The following is a 17816-nucleotide window of genomic DNA, read 5'->3' on the forward strand; positions in this document are numbered from 1 at the left end:
TATCAAAATCATTAAATGAACAATCTTATTCAATGATTCTACATATAACAACAACTTTTATAAGGATAAACACATACTCAAAATTGTGCGTCTTTTGTCCGTTTCCAGTCATAAAATTGAATTCAATTATTTGTCTATAATTTACTTTGTTTTCTAGTGTATTACATTTATCTAAAGCATAATTATGTGTTGAATTAATGTTACTTGTTTTTAATGATAATACTTTATGTCAAGATATAAATCCCATGTCTTTTAGTAAATTCTGTAAGAACTGTTGCGTAATCAACCTCGCTAATAAGAGTTTTTAGTTCTTCTTCATCAACATAATTACTGAATTGTGTTAAAATAATTGTCTGCTCGAGTTTTGTAACAAGATTTTTTAATTGTTTTACTAGATATGATATGTTCTCTACATTTTCTTTATCGATTGAATCATTCACATTTACTAACTTTTATAACAAAGGTTAACATAACTCCTACAAACATCATAAACTTTCTTTTAGTTCACTACGAACTTGCTTGATTTCACCATTTATTTTTAATCTATTGATGATTTTAGTTCTGTAACCATTTGAAGATCATTACCTAACTCATTATTAAAATGTTTGGTATTGATTTTAAAAGCTAATGCTCTCTTAATTTTTATCTGTTTTTGGTTTAATGATTGAATGTCTCCAGATGAAGTATAATCTATAAATTTAATTATTTCCACAATATCCAATTATTAAACTCAAAATTTATAATTAACTGATAACAGTTTTAAAACAAGTATACATAAATGATCTTATATCACTTCATCAAAATTTCGTATTCTCTCAATATTGTAGTACAGATCATTTTTTCCAAACAGTTAATGAGAAGTTTTAGTATGTTACCATCACATGAATCCAAATCAAATATCATATTTTTCCATTTATAATAATAAATTCATTGAGTACCAACATGATCAGATGTATCTAAAGATACTAATCACATTCAAGATATTTTGTTTTATTGGGTAATCTGTCAATCATGAATAGAGTTCTAAGATATTAAATTTTCAATTGCTTCACTAATTCTTCTATGTTAAAATTCAATAAGGGGTTATCACATTTCTCAATCACTGATTTTTTTTTACTTTTTTATTACAGCACAAGCTTTCTTTTCAATTACTAAAATCTATCTTTCTTCTGATTTTTCATCATTTTGTTCTTTATCATGAACTGATTTTGCGATTGCTGCTGCACCTGAGGGTAATGAAGCAATTGCACCTAATGCTGCAGGTAAAACTTGTAAAAATCACCTTCATGTTTTGTTAATCCGACGCCATCTCTCTTTTTTGTTAGACATTCAGTAACATTTTTCACATCTGGAATACTAAAGTAATAAGTAAATTTCAACCAGATTTTATTTTTCTTTCTTTTACGTGCATCAGTTAAAAATTGAACAATACTATTTAATTATTCATTACTTAATTTGATTTGAATTAATTTTGGTTATATTGTGCTGCTAAGTAGCATAGTATAATCAATTGAAAAGTTATTCAATTGTGTAGATTAAAAATTTATTAGGATTAATAATTATAAACGTTTTTCATTAACATCAGTAATCATTCCTAATTTTGGCTTCCATATATTATACACTCCTGGAAATGGAAAAAAGAACACATTGACACCGGTGTGTCAAACCCACCATACTTGCTCCGGACACTGCGAGGGGGCTGTACAAGCAATGATCACACGCACGTCACAGCGGACACACCAGGAACCGCGGTGTTGGCCGTCGAATGGCGCTAGCTGCGCAGCATTTGTGCACCGCCGCCGTCAGTGTCAGCCAGTTTGCCGTGGCATACGGAGCTCCATCGCAGTCTTTAACACTGGTAGCATGCCGCGACAGCGTGGACGTGAACCGTATGTGCAGTTGACGGACTTTGAGCGAGGGCGTATAGTGGGCATGCGGGAGGCCGGGTGGACGTACCGCCGAATTGCTTAACACGTGGGGCGTGAGGTCTCCACAGTACATCGATGTTGTCGCCAGTGGTCGACGGAAGGTGCACGTGCCCGTCGACCTGGGACCGGACCGCAGCGACGCACGGATGCACGCCAAGACCGTAGGATCCTACGCAGTGCCGTAGGGGACCGCACGGCCACTTCCCAGCAAATTAGGGACACTGTTGCTCCTGGGGTATCGGCGAGGACCATTCGCAACCGTCTCCATGAAGCTGGGCTACGGTCCCGCACACTGTTAGGCCGTCTTCCGCTCACGCCCCAACATCGTGCAGCCCGCCTCCAGTGGTGTCGCGACAGGCGTGAATGGAGGGACGAATGGAGACGTGTCGTCTTCAGCGATGAGAGCCGCTTCTGCCTTGGTGCCAATGATGGTCATATGCGTGTTTGGCGCCGTGCAGGTGAGCGCCACAATCAGGACTGCATACGACCGAGGCACACAGGGCCAACACCCGGCATCATGGTGTGGGGAGCGATCTCCTACACTGGCCGTACACCACTGGTGATCGTCGAGGGGACACTGAATAGTGCACGGTTCATCCAAACCGTCATCGAACCCATCGTTCTACCATTCCTAGACCGGCAAGGGAACTTGCTGTTCCAACAGGACAATGCACGTCCGCATGTATCCCGTGCCCCCCAACGTGCTCTAGAAGGTGTAAGTCAACTACCCTGGCCAGCAAGATCTCCGGATCTGTCCCCCATTGAGTATGTTTGGGACTGGATGAAGCGTCGTCTCACGCGGTCTGCACGTCCAGCACGAACGCTGGTCCAACTGAGGCGCCAGGTGGAAATGGCATGGCAAGCCGTTCCACAGGACTACATCCAGCATCTCTACGATCGTCTCCATGGGAGAATAGCAGCCTGCATTGCTGCGAAAGGTGGATATACACTGTACTAGTGCCGACATTGTGCATGCTCTGTTGCCTGTGTCTATGTGCCTGTGGTTCTGTCAGTGTGATCATGTGATGTATCTGACCCCAGGAATGTGTCAATAAAGTTTCCCCTTCCTGGGACAATGAATTCATGGTGTTCTTATTTCAATTTCCAGGAGTGTACATTTGACTGCTGCAGCTGTTAACTTCTTCTCTGATGAAGCATCAGAGGCATGCATTCTTTCTTTTGTAGCTAGTTGAAGTTCTATATCTACTTTGTGTTTTCTTTCTAAATTTTTATGTTCACAGTATGAAATGTCATGTTGTTTACAAGCATTGTCTAATGGGTTAATTCCTTTATCGCCTGTAGATGTTATTCCTCCTAATTTTATCCCAGGACTGCAGTAAAAATAAACAGGAAGCTGCAATTGTTAATCAAAGTTTTTGCTGAACCTTTTTCATATTTTTTACTATTCCTAAATGTATGTTCTAAATTATTCAAAAATCTAATTAAATATGTAGTTGCATTTGGATTAATGATTATGAAATCACTAAAATTATTTGTTAACATGTGTGCTATGCCATCTCTTTATTATGACAATTTTTCATTTCCAGGTGATTCTTTGCCATGAATTACTGCCAATCTATCGCATAAATGTAAATATATTCCATGGGATTTTATGAATATTTCTTTGCTATACCTTCACCCAGTTTCTTTTTTGGGGCTTCTTGATTTTCTTATTTGCAACCATATCAGATAGACTAAAGAACTATATTTCTCACCTCACCTGATTTATGTTTATTAGTATAATCATCATTATTTTGAGAAATAGTATTTGTTAATAGTAATATGTCTTCATACTTGTCTAGAACATCCTAATCATATTCATCCTCGCCATTACTTTAAATCAAGAGTCTCACAAAATCATCAATTGCTTTGTACTATTTATCATTGAATCAGATTTTAACTTCAGAATCCCCAGTATAATGCTTTCTATTTCTAAAACACAAGACAAGAAAACTTACTACTGAGAGTGCCAACATACTTTGATGTTGGACCAACAATCACAGTTTCAGGTATAATTTGTTTTTCTTTCTCCTTTTCTTCTACTTTTTTAGCAGTTCTTCAAGTTGTGTTCTTCTTTGTGGTGATGGGCTTTCATTGTGGAATAAACTTTTCTGAAATGAAGAATAGGAATAGGTAACTTATCATCTTCATGGGCATAAAGAGCCATTTGTTTTTCAACCTCTGTATTTTCTCCTATAGCTTTTGGAACATTATCAGCTAAATCTGTCATTCCTTGTTTAACTAGTCCAATCTCCATTTTTATGTTTTTCATATTCTGTTCTTGTCTGTTTTTTCCTTCTTGAGTTCTTTCAATTCTTCAACTTTTTTTCTATTTCTTTTTGCTTTTTTAACAACTTCTGGACTGTATTTCGCAAACATTTATTGGAGATGATAAAACATTAATTCAAATCATTTTTATCATTAAACTTGAATACTAGACATGTATAATTTATGTTTGTGTTCAAGATTTTTGTTTATGGCGATGTTAGAAAAGATTTATTAAATTTAATTAGATGATGTACTCTGAATTCATATCTTTAAAAAAATTACAACTACGTGTATCAGGTCCAGATATAGTTTCATTACTACACCATGAACTATTAGTATAATGTTCATCAAACTTCAATTCAGTTTTTTTCTAATTTATCATGTTCTGTTCTATAATCAAGAGGTTCTTTAATTTCATTTATGTGTTCAGGTAAAACACCATCAATGTGGTCTTACAGATATGTGCTATCATCTTTCAAATGTTCATTTAATAAAGATAAAAATACATTTAAACTTTATGAAATTCTGAATTTTGTTTCTGAACTTTCTGCGTTTTTGTTTTCTAGTTATTCTGGTCATAAATAATCCATACTAATGATTCCAATGTTTACTGCATATTTCTCCAAAATCGTTCGACTTTAAATCATCTTCAACAAACTCATGATAAATACGATTTAAAATTGTGCCATCTTGTATGAAAATATTTTAAAAACTAAGATTGTTTCTTACTAATTGTTCTGTTATTTTTGAATAAGTTTGAGCTAAGTAAAAACATTCTGTTTCTTTTATGTCTGCCTCTAGTAAAATACTCTTTAAATGCATCATGATTTTCAAGGATGAAGTCATCGAAAAGTACAACTGAATTTTCTTATCATTGATCTAGTGGAATAATTCTGTCGTCATTTTTAATAAAAGTAGATATTTTTTAATTATGCTTGTCTTCTATTTTATCAAACCTTTTTATAAATTCTGAGTACTTTGGGTGACCTAACTTTTGAAGTAAGTACACAATTCAGTAATTTTATACCAGTTCAATCATCTTGGAGTCAGAATGTAATTGTCAATCATTAATGTCGTTTTCCCACATACACTTGGTTCTATGATTGTACATCGAATAGAATTTGGTAAAAGTTTACGATGTTTATGTTTTGGTTTCTTTCCAATATTTCTTAATTTTGGTTCCCAATCAGGTTTCATTTACTCACATAAAAAATTTATTGATTAGTGGTTTGTCTTATTCAGTTGGGTGGTAAGTCATCTATTCTCAGAAAAAGATTGACTGTTCCTATACAAAAAGTTATAGCACTGTTGCCCTAGTTGGTTTTTATGCACGTTTTTAACTCCAAATTTTACACCAGAAAATAATATTGTGATAAAGAAATAATAAAAACACCTGTTGCTCAGTATAACTTGAAAAAGTTGGAAAAATTTATTCATTCAAATACCGAATATACACATAAAACTGAAGAGATTTTAAATAGAGTTGTTATTGAGAGTGAGGTTAGAACGTATCTGGATAAAAATCAAAGTAATAGAAATAAATACTATTGAAATTAATCAAAAAAGTTGGAAATAATTTACCAAAAATAATACCATTTGAATTAATTAATATGAATTTTAATCTTGCTGATGGAATGTTTGTAACACATTCTGATTATGTTCATATTGCTTCATTCAAACCTAATGCTGAATTCGGTAGACCAATAATTCATGAACAAAATTACCCTGTAAACATTCCAATTTTTTATCTTATTCAACAATTAGAAATTACTATAACTAATGAAATGACAATTTCATTGACTTTAATTGGGACAGTGTAACAGTTCTTTTAGAAATATATGAACAATTATTTTCCTTAATAAATCATGAATAAATTCGAGAGTTTTCAGTTCTACTTTTCTTCTCTGAATGAGAAGACAAAAAATAATTTAAATGTACCCAACAAGGATACAGATATTGAAGTATATATTAGAGACCAATCATGCACAGTTGTATATGAGCTTTAGAATTGTTATAGCTAATCCTGATGGATCAGAATCATAATATCCAACACAAGATCGAAAATCCATTTCATTTTATAACCATTTTCGTAGGTCATCAGTCTTCTGAATGGTTTGATCTGCCCCCTGCAAATTCACCTCCAGTGCCAACCTCTTTATCTCAGAGTAACACTTGCGACCTGCATCCTCAATAATTTGCTGGATGTATTAAAATCTTTGTCTTCCTCTACAGTTTTTGCCCTCTACAGCTCCCTCTAGTACTATGGAAGTACTATGATGTCTTGACAGATGTCTTATCACCCTAAACTTCTCCTTCTCGGTGTTTTCCAATTATTTTCTTCTCCAGTACTGTGCAGAACCTCCTCATCCCTTATCTTATCAGTCCACCTAATTTTCAACATTCGCCTTGAAGTACCACATCTCAAAGGCTTCGATTCTCTTCTATTCCAGTTGTCCCACAGTCCATGTTTCACTACTATACAATACTGTGCTCCAGACCTGTACTCTCAGAAATTTCTTCCTCAGAGAAAAGGCTGTATTTGATATTAGAACACTTGTCTTGACCAGGATTGCACTTTTTGCCTATGCCATTCTGCATTTGTTGTCCTCCTTGCTCCATGTGTCATTGGTTATTTTACTGTCTAGATAGTAAAATCCCTGAATCTTATTTACTTGGTGACCATCAATGTTAAGTTTCTCACTGTTCTCATAACTGCTGCTTCTCATTACTTTCATCTTTCTTCGATTTACTCACAGTCCATATTCTATACTCTTAGCTTGTTCATATCATGTAATTCTTTTTCACTTACAGTCAGGATAGCAAAATCATTAGCAAATCGCATCGTTGGTCTCCTTTCACCTTGAATTCTAATTCCACTCCTGATGCTATCTTTTATTTCCATCATTGCTTCATCAACGTACAGCTTGAACAGTAGGGGAGTAAGACTCCATCCCCACCTAACACCCTTTTTAATCCGAGCACTTCGTTCTTGGTCGTCCACTCTTATTATTCCTTCTTGGCTCATGTACATATTATATATTACCTGTCTTTTCTTACAGCTTCCCAGATTTTTCTCGGAATTTCAAAAATCTTGTAACACTTTACATTGTTGAACGCTTTTTCCAGGTTGACAAATCCTATGAACATATCTTGATTTTTCTTTAGTCATGCATCCTCTATCAATCGCAACATTAGAATTCCCTCTGAGATGCCTTTATCTTTTCTAAAGCCAAACTTATCTTCATTTAGCACAGCCTCAATTTTCTTTTCCATTCTTCTGTATATTATCCCTGTTAGCAACTTCGATGCATGAGCTGTTAAACTGATTGTGCGATAATTCTCGCACTTGTCAGCTCTTGCCATCTTTGGATTTGTGTGGATGATGCTTTTCCGAAAGTCAGATGGTATGTAGCCAGACTCATACATTCTACACATCAATGAGTAGTCGTTTTGTTACCATTTCCCCCATTAATTTTAGAAATTCTGATGTAATGTTATCTATCTCTTCTGCCTTATTTGATCTTAAGTCCTCTAAAGTTCTTTTAAATTTTGATTCTAACACTGTATCCTCTATCTCTTCTAAATCTACTCCTGCTTCTTCATCTATCACGTCAGACAAATCTTCCCTCTCATACAGGCTTTCAATGTATAGTTTCCACCTATCTGCTCTATCCTCTGCATTTAACAGTGAAATTCCCATTGCACTCTCAATGTTCCACCCTTGCATTTAATGTCATTGAAGGTTGTTTTGACTTTCCTGTATGCCGAGTCTATCCTTCCGACAATCATTTCTTTTTCGATGTCCTCACATTTTTCCTGTAGCCATTTCGTCTTAGCTTTCCTGCACTTCCTGTTTACTTCATTCCTCAGCGACTTGTATTTCTGTATTCCTGAGTCTCCCAGAACATTTTTGTACTTCTTCCTTTTATAGATCAATCGAAGTATTTCTTCTGTTATCCGTGGGTTCTTTGCATTTACCTTCTTTGTACCTATGTTTTCCTTCCCAACTTTTGTTATCGGCCTTTTTTGATGTCCATTCCTCGACAGCTGTACTGCCTGCTGAGCTATTCCTGTACCTATAGTCTTATAGAATCAAGCATGTCTCGATATCCCTTAGTACGTCCGTATCCCACTTGTTTGTGTAGTGAACTTTAGCCTACTCTTCATCACTACTATACTGTGATCTAAGTCTATATCTGCTCATGGGTATGCCTTACAATCTAGTATCTGATTTCAGAATCTCTGTCTGACGGTAGCGTAATCTAGCTGAAACCATATCACCTAGTCTTTTCTAGGTATACCGCCTCCTATTGTAACTCTTGAACAGAGTATTTATTACAGAACTCAGTTAGTCTTTCCCCTTCCTCGTTCCTTATCCCAAGCCCATATTCTCCTATAACTTTTTCTTCTACTCCTTTCCCTACAACTGCATTCCATTCCCCCATGACTGTTAGATTTTCATCTCCTTTATGTTCTGTATTAGGCAACGGCCTTGCCGCAGTAGATACACCAGTTCCCGTCAGATCACCGAAGTTAAGCGCTGTCGGGTTTGGCCTGCATTTGGATGGATGACCATCCGGGCCGTCTTGCGCTGTTGCCATTTTTTGGGGTGCACTCAGTCTCGTGATGGCATTTGAGGAGTTACTCGACCGAATAATAGCAGCTCTGGTCAAAGACAACCATAATAACGACCGGGAGAGTGGGGTGCTAACCAAACGCCCTCTGATTTGCGACCTCAGCTGAGGATGACACAGGGTCAGTTGGTCCCGATGGACCACCTGTGGCCTGAAGATGGAGTGGTGCTGCTGCTGCTGCTTATGTACTGTATTACCCTTTCAATATCCTCAAATGCTTTCTCTATCTCAGCTTGTGACATTGGCATGTATACGTGAATTATTGTTGTCAGTGTTGATTTGCTGTCGATTCTGATAAGAACAACCCTATCATTGAACTGTTCACTGCAACTCACTCTCTGCCCTACCTTTCTATTCATAACGAATCCTGCTCCTGTTATATCTTTTTCTGCTGCTATTGATATTACCTGATACTCATCTGACCAGAAATCCTTATCTTCTTTCCATTTCACTTCACTAACCCCTACTATATCTAGATTGTGGCTTTGCATTTCCCTTTTCAGATTTTCTAGTTTCCCTACCATGTTGAAACTTCTGACATTCCACGCCCCGACTTGCACAACGTTATCCTTTCGTTCATTATTCAATCTTTTTCTCATGGTAACCTCCTCCTTGGCAGTCCGCTCCTGGAGATCCGAATGGGGAACTATTCTGGAATCTTTTGCCAATGAAGAGAGCATTATGACAGCTTCAATTACAGGTAACATGTCCTGTGGATACACATTGTGTGTCTTATATCCTTTTATTTCATCATTAGTTTTTTTTATTTTATTTCATCTCTTGCTGATAAAATAAGCTTGGAAGGACATTTTTGTAATAACAGTAAAGTAAAAAGTGTGAAAAATGAAATAATTAATCCACTAGCAATGCTTGGTGCTTTCTTTAAAGATTATAAAGAAATACTGTGGGAAGACGATTTAACAGTAAGTTTTACAAGGTGTTCAAGTTCTGGAGATACAATTCTTAGATGGCCAGTTTATAATGAAGCTTCATGAAGCTGTAATTGAGACAAAAGATCCACTTTCATAAGAAGGTGAAATAGTTATAGAATCACTGGAAAATCGTGCACCAATTGTTAAATATGAACCAAATAATGAGTTAGAAAAATGACAAAATATTCAGAAAAATCCAAAAATTCTGATATCATTTTTTGAACTACAAACTGTAAAAGTTGCAGGACTGATTGATAAAAAGAATTTTGAAATTGATATCAGAGTTACTATAACCCAGCAGAATTTGATATGCCATATTTTGTATTTGTTACTTTTTAGACAAATAGTAAAAATAATCAGTTATGTAAGTCTTTATTATTCGATCATGTTAAACTGCAGAAGGTATACCTGAGAAATGAAAGAAACGAAATTTTCCCACAGGAGAGGTGGAATATTAATCCACCCAAAATTTTTCTGAAGGAATGTGATGCATTTCTCGATCTTAAATGAGTTACACTACTAAATAGATATGATAGTCAATAAAATTTTATATTGAGTTCCCCAATCTATATCATGAATATGGCTTGTAGAAAAAATATTGTAACTTCACATAGAACGACTATGAAATTTTGTGCAACTTTTAATGATAATGTTCTGAATGACACTCTTGCTTACATAGTTATCTATGGTAAAAAGAATTTAACTTATGATTCACAACACAGAGAACTTACTGAAAATTTTAATTACATAAATTAATAAAAAATTATAAAAAGTTATAGAAGTGTGTACTTCATGTTTACATTTCTTTGGAGGTATTTTCAGAAAGATAAAGGAAATAAAAATTGAAAAAGTTATTGTGTCAATTAGAAGATATCTAATTTTTTCATTACATTCTTTTTTTAAGATAGCTCTTGTTACATATAATATGCTAGCATTTTCAATTTCAAAACGTTTCATATTCAGCTGAGAAATTAACAAAAAGATTTTGCATCTTGCACCTGTTAATTATGTAACCCAACCTGCTTTCTATCCGAAAATGCAATCAGAATTCAAATATCGTTAAAAATAAAAAAGTTATAACAAAAAACATTATCATAGATTCATTTTACACGTGTTAACTGTGCAATTGTTGCATATTGTATGTTAAACTGTACAGTTAATTTATTTTACATGTGTCAAACAGGTGCATTAGTTAGAAAATCTGTCAACAGATGGCACTGATGTTTTCTTTCGATTTAAATTAATAAGGGAACATTCTTGATTTTAAATTTGATTTTTTTTCTAATGTTAATTTGAGTACTGTAATTATCATTTCATGTATTTAGATTTCATCTTATCAAATAAAATACGAAAATGTGAAAAAAATTATTTGTTTACATCCCAAATAAACATACAAAAATAAGTAAATATGAATCAGCTTTGTCTATCAAATGGCAACTATATACACGATTTTCGAACGCTTCTTCATTAGCCAAACTTCACCCAAGCATCGATTGAAGGAAGTGTGCATAACCAGAGGTCAGTACAATGCAATGTTTGAAGAGAGCTAGCCATCTGACTACCACAATCAACACCCTCATCTCTGTACTTTATAATGGCTTGAATCAATGAAGCAGTTCTGTTAATTGAGAACTTCGTGTAGTGCTGTGTACATAGGGACAGAGGAGTCACAAAACAAGTTGTGCTGAGGACAATATGTGGGTTGTTTTTCAGTTTCTCCTTATGTTCACTTTTTATAACAAAATACATTGTACTAGTAAGCCAGTAAATTTAAAGAAAAATTTTATTCATTTTTCGGTGCACCTTTTATAAGAAATATATTCTATTTTTTTCTTACATTCACCTTTTGTGAGAAGAAAACAATTTTAATAATTAGCGAACATGATTAAAAAATATATTCATTTCTCCTCAATTTCTTAAGTAATTTATAATAAAATAGACGTTTTTTAAATGAAAATAAGTGAGTTAGACGTGAAATTTGGACTATAGTAGAACAATTCAGTACGTACACGAAGTGAGTCATGGCAACCGATGATAGTCATTGGAATCAGGTTGATGAACTCATCAGAGAAAATTATTGGGCAACAGAAACACAGCTCTCAGGTAAGTGTGGCTTATTGTAAGAATATATACTGGCATCACTGCAAAACTGCAGTACAGAAAACTGTGAGCTGTGGGTGCTTCAAATGCGCACTCTTGACGTGAAACAGAGGAGATGTGCCATTTGTCAACAACTTTTAGCGTTTTCAGTGTGGGGTGGTGGGTTCCTTAACTTTGTGACAGGTGATGAAAACTTGGTTCACCATTCTGATTCCAAAAACAAGACAAAATCAAAGGAGTTCAACCACAAAGGAACACTGATGCCAAAAAAGTTAAAGACCATGCCATCACCAGGCAAAGCCATGTCACAACGTTCTGGGATGGTCAGGGTGTGGTGCATTGGAAAGTCATGCTTAAAGTCACCACCATAAACTCTGCAAGATTCACAGAAAACTGACAGCACTAATTTGAAGAGTTCGTCTACACCTGGACCACTCTCTCCTTCAGCATCATAATGCCAAACTACACATGACCGTTGTTGCATTTGTAACAATCCAACGCCTTATGTTTTTTGTTGTCATCATCTTCCACACAGCCCCTACCTATCCCCATTAGATTTTTCATCTGTTTCCAAAACTTAAAGAACAACTTCGAGGACGTCACATTGATAGGGATGAAGCAGTGCAACCAATGGCGAGGTCAAACATTCTACAGTCATGGTATCACCAAACTGGTCTCTTGATGGGAGAAATCTATTCGCCACCATGGTGACTGTATTGAGAAATAAATATGTAGACACGAAGAATAGAGATGTAAAACGTTAATAAAATTTGTTTTATTCAAAAAGCTGTAAGAGTTTTCACATAAAAAATTCGGAGGCATTGTTATTCAGCACTCCCTCGTAACTCTGCATTCAAGGGACTTTATTAGATTCCAAGAGACCATCTCTAGCATAAATAAAATCTAAATAAACAATTACTGAGAAAAGAAATAAGACTAAAAAAGGATAATTCAGTTGGTTATAGCTTATTTTCTCCCAAGCCACCTCACATCTTATGTTCATTGTTGTCAATCATCCTCCACACAGCGCCTCAATCTCGTTGGTTGCTGTGATGTCGACATGATCATCACTGTACACAGCTTTCATTCTTCTATGGATTTTAAATTCAGAGCCCTCTACCAACAGAGGTTTGCAACTTGGTGTCAGTGAAACAGGAAAGTGGATCAGGTAATATACATGACAAGTGATGTTGAAAACTGAATAAAAAATTCTGAAGCATTACTTTCCAGCACACCCTCGTATTAATGAAAATAAATTTCTACATATGACTTATGCCATACATATCACATATAAAACTGGTAAAAAGAGGAATTTGTTGAATATTAACTCAAGTCCACTGCATTGAGTGTTTAAAATTTATATATATATATATATATATATATATATATATATATATATATATATATCGGGGCGGTTAGTAGACCCGCAACCGAGCGCCTCCCCAGGTGGCGGATAGGGGAATGCCTCCTAGATATAGGTGGTACCGAGGAAATGAAATACTCGGGGCGGACCAAAACTACTAGTAGCGTCTGTTCCCACAGTGGGCGGCTACAAAAGGCGTCTGCTCCACATGTCAGTGGCGGCCTCAACCAACCTCCTGATCTGGAAAGTCAGGTTGTACTCGGCAGCATGCCATACATCCAACTACTAAACATCATGATGGTACAACGAGAAAAATCTCATTACCCCGGGCCCCAGTCAATAGACTGGGATTGTCGTGAGCATCGGATTCCGGGGGCTCACGGACATCATGAGAAGAATCGGAGCTTCTCAAACTCCCTCAAGACCAAACGCAAACACTACATCGGCACACTCAACGTGAACACACTGATGAAGACAGGAAAGATGAAACAACTGACAGACACTCTCGAAAAATTTCAAATCAAAATATGTGCTCTGCAAGAAACACGATTCACAGACGAAGACCATTTCAACACGAAGAATTTCAGAATATACAAAGGAAAACCATCGAAACAACTGAAAAACCTAAGGCTTTTTGGCACAGGATTTGCAGTACACAGGTCCATCACGGACAGCATAATCGACTTTTCGTCACCAAACGAAAGAATCAGCACCATCACAGTGAAATCAGCCAATAAATCCTACACAATAATCAACGCACATGCACCAACTAATGACTACAACAGGAAAAACCCGGACGAAATTGATGACTTCTGGACGACAATGGAAGAAACTATCAGAAAAATTCCTGCACATAGAGTCAAAATAATACTGGGAGACTTCAACGCCAAACTCGGAAAAGAAAAGATATACAGACATATCACAGGAAAACATACTCCACACAAGGACACCAACAAAAACGGAAAACATCTGATAGACTTTTGCAAAAGCCACGACCTCGCCATTATGTCAACAAAATTCAAGAAACCAACACGAAAACTTACCACATGGAAATTCCCCAGCGGAAAGCAAGAACTACAAATCGACCACGTAATAGTGCAGAAAGACTCACAAAAAGAAATTTTGAACATAGACACCCGTAAAGGCTACTTCGACTCAGACCACCACCTACTACAGATCAGGATTCGTCTTTTGCCCAAGAAAAAGCTCCAGAAGAACAAAATTGTTAGACCAGATCCAGAATACGTTACTTTAAACCAGACACAAATATTACACAAAATTAAAATGGAGAAAACGACAGACTGGACACAACTTTCACGAAGAATCCGAGAGGCCATGAAACTAGCACAAGCACCACGAACACGGAAACACCGTTGGTGGAACCACACATGTGACCAAGCTATTGACCAACGAATCAGTGCATGGAAAAAATTTAGTTGCCATAAATCCCAAGAGAATTGGATGAACTTCTTGAAAACACAGAAGCAATCAAGCAAAATCATTCGCAGTGAAAAACGACAGTATGACAAACGGCGACTGACAGAGATCGAATCGGACTTCATGAAGAACAATACAAGAAACTTCTACAGAACGTTCAGAGAAAATATGACTGGATATCAACCACCCAACTTGTGCTTCAGAAGACCGGATGGAACCCTAGAAACCAATACCAAAAACAATTGTGACATTCTGGCAAAGTACTTTGAAAAACTGCTCAACACGGACCCCCCCATGGAAGAAATGATGACAGAAACGAGCACATACAATCCAGATAGTGAACCTCCAACTCTAGAAGAAGTTAAAGAAATAATAAAGTCACTCAAGAATCGTAGAGCACCAGGAGAAGATGGCATCATCGCGGAAATCTGGAAGTTACAAGACCCAGAACTCACCAAAGACATCCACAGGATCTTGGAAGACATCTGGAAAACCATGAAAATTCCTGACGACTGGAAAACTGCCCTGATACACCCACTACACAAAAAAGGTGATAAGACTAACCCGAACAACTACAGAGGAATATCCCTACTACCGGTCACATACAAGATCCTCTCTAAAGCTTTACTGAACAGACTAGAATGCCAAACCGACCACTTGATTGGGGAATACCAAGCAGGCTTCCGTAAAGGGCGGTCTTGTGCGGAACAAATTTGGAACCTGAAAATGATTTTACAACACAAACAGAACCTGGTCATTACCTTTGTTGACTTCAAAAAGGCGTACGACTCTATCGACCGGAAAACTCTCTTCAAAATTCTAGCAGAATACAAAGTAGACAACAAAACACGAGCTATCATAGAGCAAACTTTAACCAACACGACCTCCAAAGTAAAGTTCTGTGGGGAACTATCAGAGCCCTTCGAAATTCGCACAGGTGTCCGACAAGGCGATGGCCTCTCACCTCTCCTTTTCAATCTGGTGTTAGATAAGGTCATAAAAGAATGGGAAACATCACAACAGGGGATAACCTTAGGAAACCTACAGATTAAATGCCTGGCTTTTGCAGATGATTTGGCGATTGTCACGAAAGGTATAAAGGAAACAAAAGACGCTATTGAAAAACTGCACGAAATCGCTTCCAAAACTGGACTACAGATCTCTTACGAAAAGACACAGTTTATGAGCACAAAGAAACTCTCATCTCTGAACACAAAGTATGGCACGATTTACAAAACAGCAAACTTCAAATACCTCGGTGAAACACTACAAATGAGTGGACATAACAGAGACTCAAATGAAGAAAGAAAGACTACACTGGACAAGGCATACAAAGTAGTGTGGAATCATTACAACAAGAAATCTATCTCACAAAAAGCCAAATTACGACATTACGACACGGTGGTGCTCCCCGAGGCACTATAAGCAGCAGAGACCACACTAATCCGAGGGCATACACGTATCAGACAATTAGAAAAAGTAGAACGGAAAATACTTAGGAAAATATTTGGCGCAACTAACAACAATGGAATATGGATCAAGAAACCTACAGAGGAACTGTACAAACATACGGAGACAATCACAGAAAAGATTAGAAAACGCAGACTACAATTCTATGGACACCTATACAGAATGCCATCACACAGGCTGACCAAACAGATCTTTGACTGGGTAACCACTAGAAACAACAAATGGGTGGCAGAGGTAGAAAACGACCTGAACCAGCTCAACATAACAGCAGACACAATAAACGACAGAATAAAGTTCAGAAACATCATTAAGAAAAGTAAACCACATGAGATACAATGCGACAAACGAACAGGCATAAAATGGACCGAAGAACGAAAGCAAGATCACAGCCAGAAGATGAAAGAAATATGGGCAACCAAAAAGGCAATCAAGATGAAGCCGAAGACACGAAGCCGACAAGAAGCATGGACAGAGGACCGGAAACAGAAACACAGCGAGCGAATGAGGGAAGTTTGGGCAGCAAGGAAGGCAGCAAAAGGAACTGGCCATGTAGTTTAGTCCAAATGCGCTCTTTAAGGGCAAAACACCAATAATAATATATATATATATATATATATATATATATATATATATGTGTGTGTGTGTGTGTGTGTGTGTGTGTGTGTGTGTTACAGTTAGTCTACATATACATTGTAGTTTGACATACAGGCAACCTTGCAAGTTAACAGTAGTGTCAGTGTCGTCGTAACTGCCGTCTGCTTCACGTCTGCTGTGCAGCGAGCTACGGTAATTTAAGTATTAACTGTATTTTTCTTACTTGTCACTTCTTCTTCTGTGTGTTTCTGCTTTTAGGAAGCTTTAATTGTCGAGTGCTAGTAATAGTGTTCCATAGATTTCGTGTTTGTTTTGGATACAGTCAGAGAGAGTCCCTTTAGTCAACCATAGTGCTAGTAGTGCTAGTGTTTGTTTTCAATACAGTCCAGAGACAGGTAGTGCTACTTTCATTGTTTTCTACAAGAAGTGTCTAGTAACCACAGTTTAGTCAACTATCAGCCGCCTCTAGTGAATTAGCAGTCTAGTTAAAAGTTTATTAACTTTCTATAGTAAATTGATTTCTTAGGATGGATAGGATGTGTGACTGCTATGTACGGACGCAGGAGGAGCTGGCCACTGTTCGCGAACAGCTGAACGTGTTGATGGCCGCGGTCAGCAGTCTTCAGGCTGCTGCCTCGGAGTGTAGCGGCAGTGGGGAGTCTGGTGCGTCGCATGGTACACCCACTGTCCCTACTGTCGAAACATCTTCGCGGGTACCGGGCGCGGTTGGGCCACCCTCTCCCCAAGGGGAGTGGCGGGTTCAGCTGCGTTCGCAACGCACGAGGCGGAGGGTCAATGTGGAAGCTGGCCCTGTGGCATCGCCCGCTCTGACTGTGAGTGGACATGTGGCCGCTCCTTCAGCAAGGTCCGAGCAGGCGCACAGGGGTAGGGGTTTATTAGTTATTGGGAGCTCCAACGTTAGGCGGGTGATGGAGCCCCTTAGGGAAATAGCGGAAAGGTCGGGGAAGAAGGCCAGTGTTCACTCTGTCTGCTTGCCGGGGGGTCTCATCCGAGATGTGGAGGAGGCCCTGCCGGCGGCGATAGCGAGCACTGGGTGCACCCGACTGCAAATTGTTGCTCATGTCGGCAC

This window comes from Schistocerca cancellata, chromosome 6, assembly GCF_023864275.1.
Source record: "Schistocerca cancellata isolate TAMUIC-IGC-003103 chromosome 6, iqSchCanc2.1, whole genome shotgun sequence".
In the NCBI taxonomy this organism is placed as follows: Eukaryota; Metazoa; Arthropoda; class Insecta; order Orthoptera; family Acrididae; genus Schistocerca; species Schistocerca cancellata.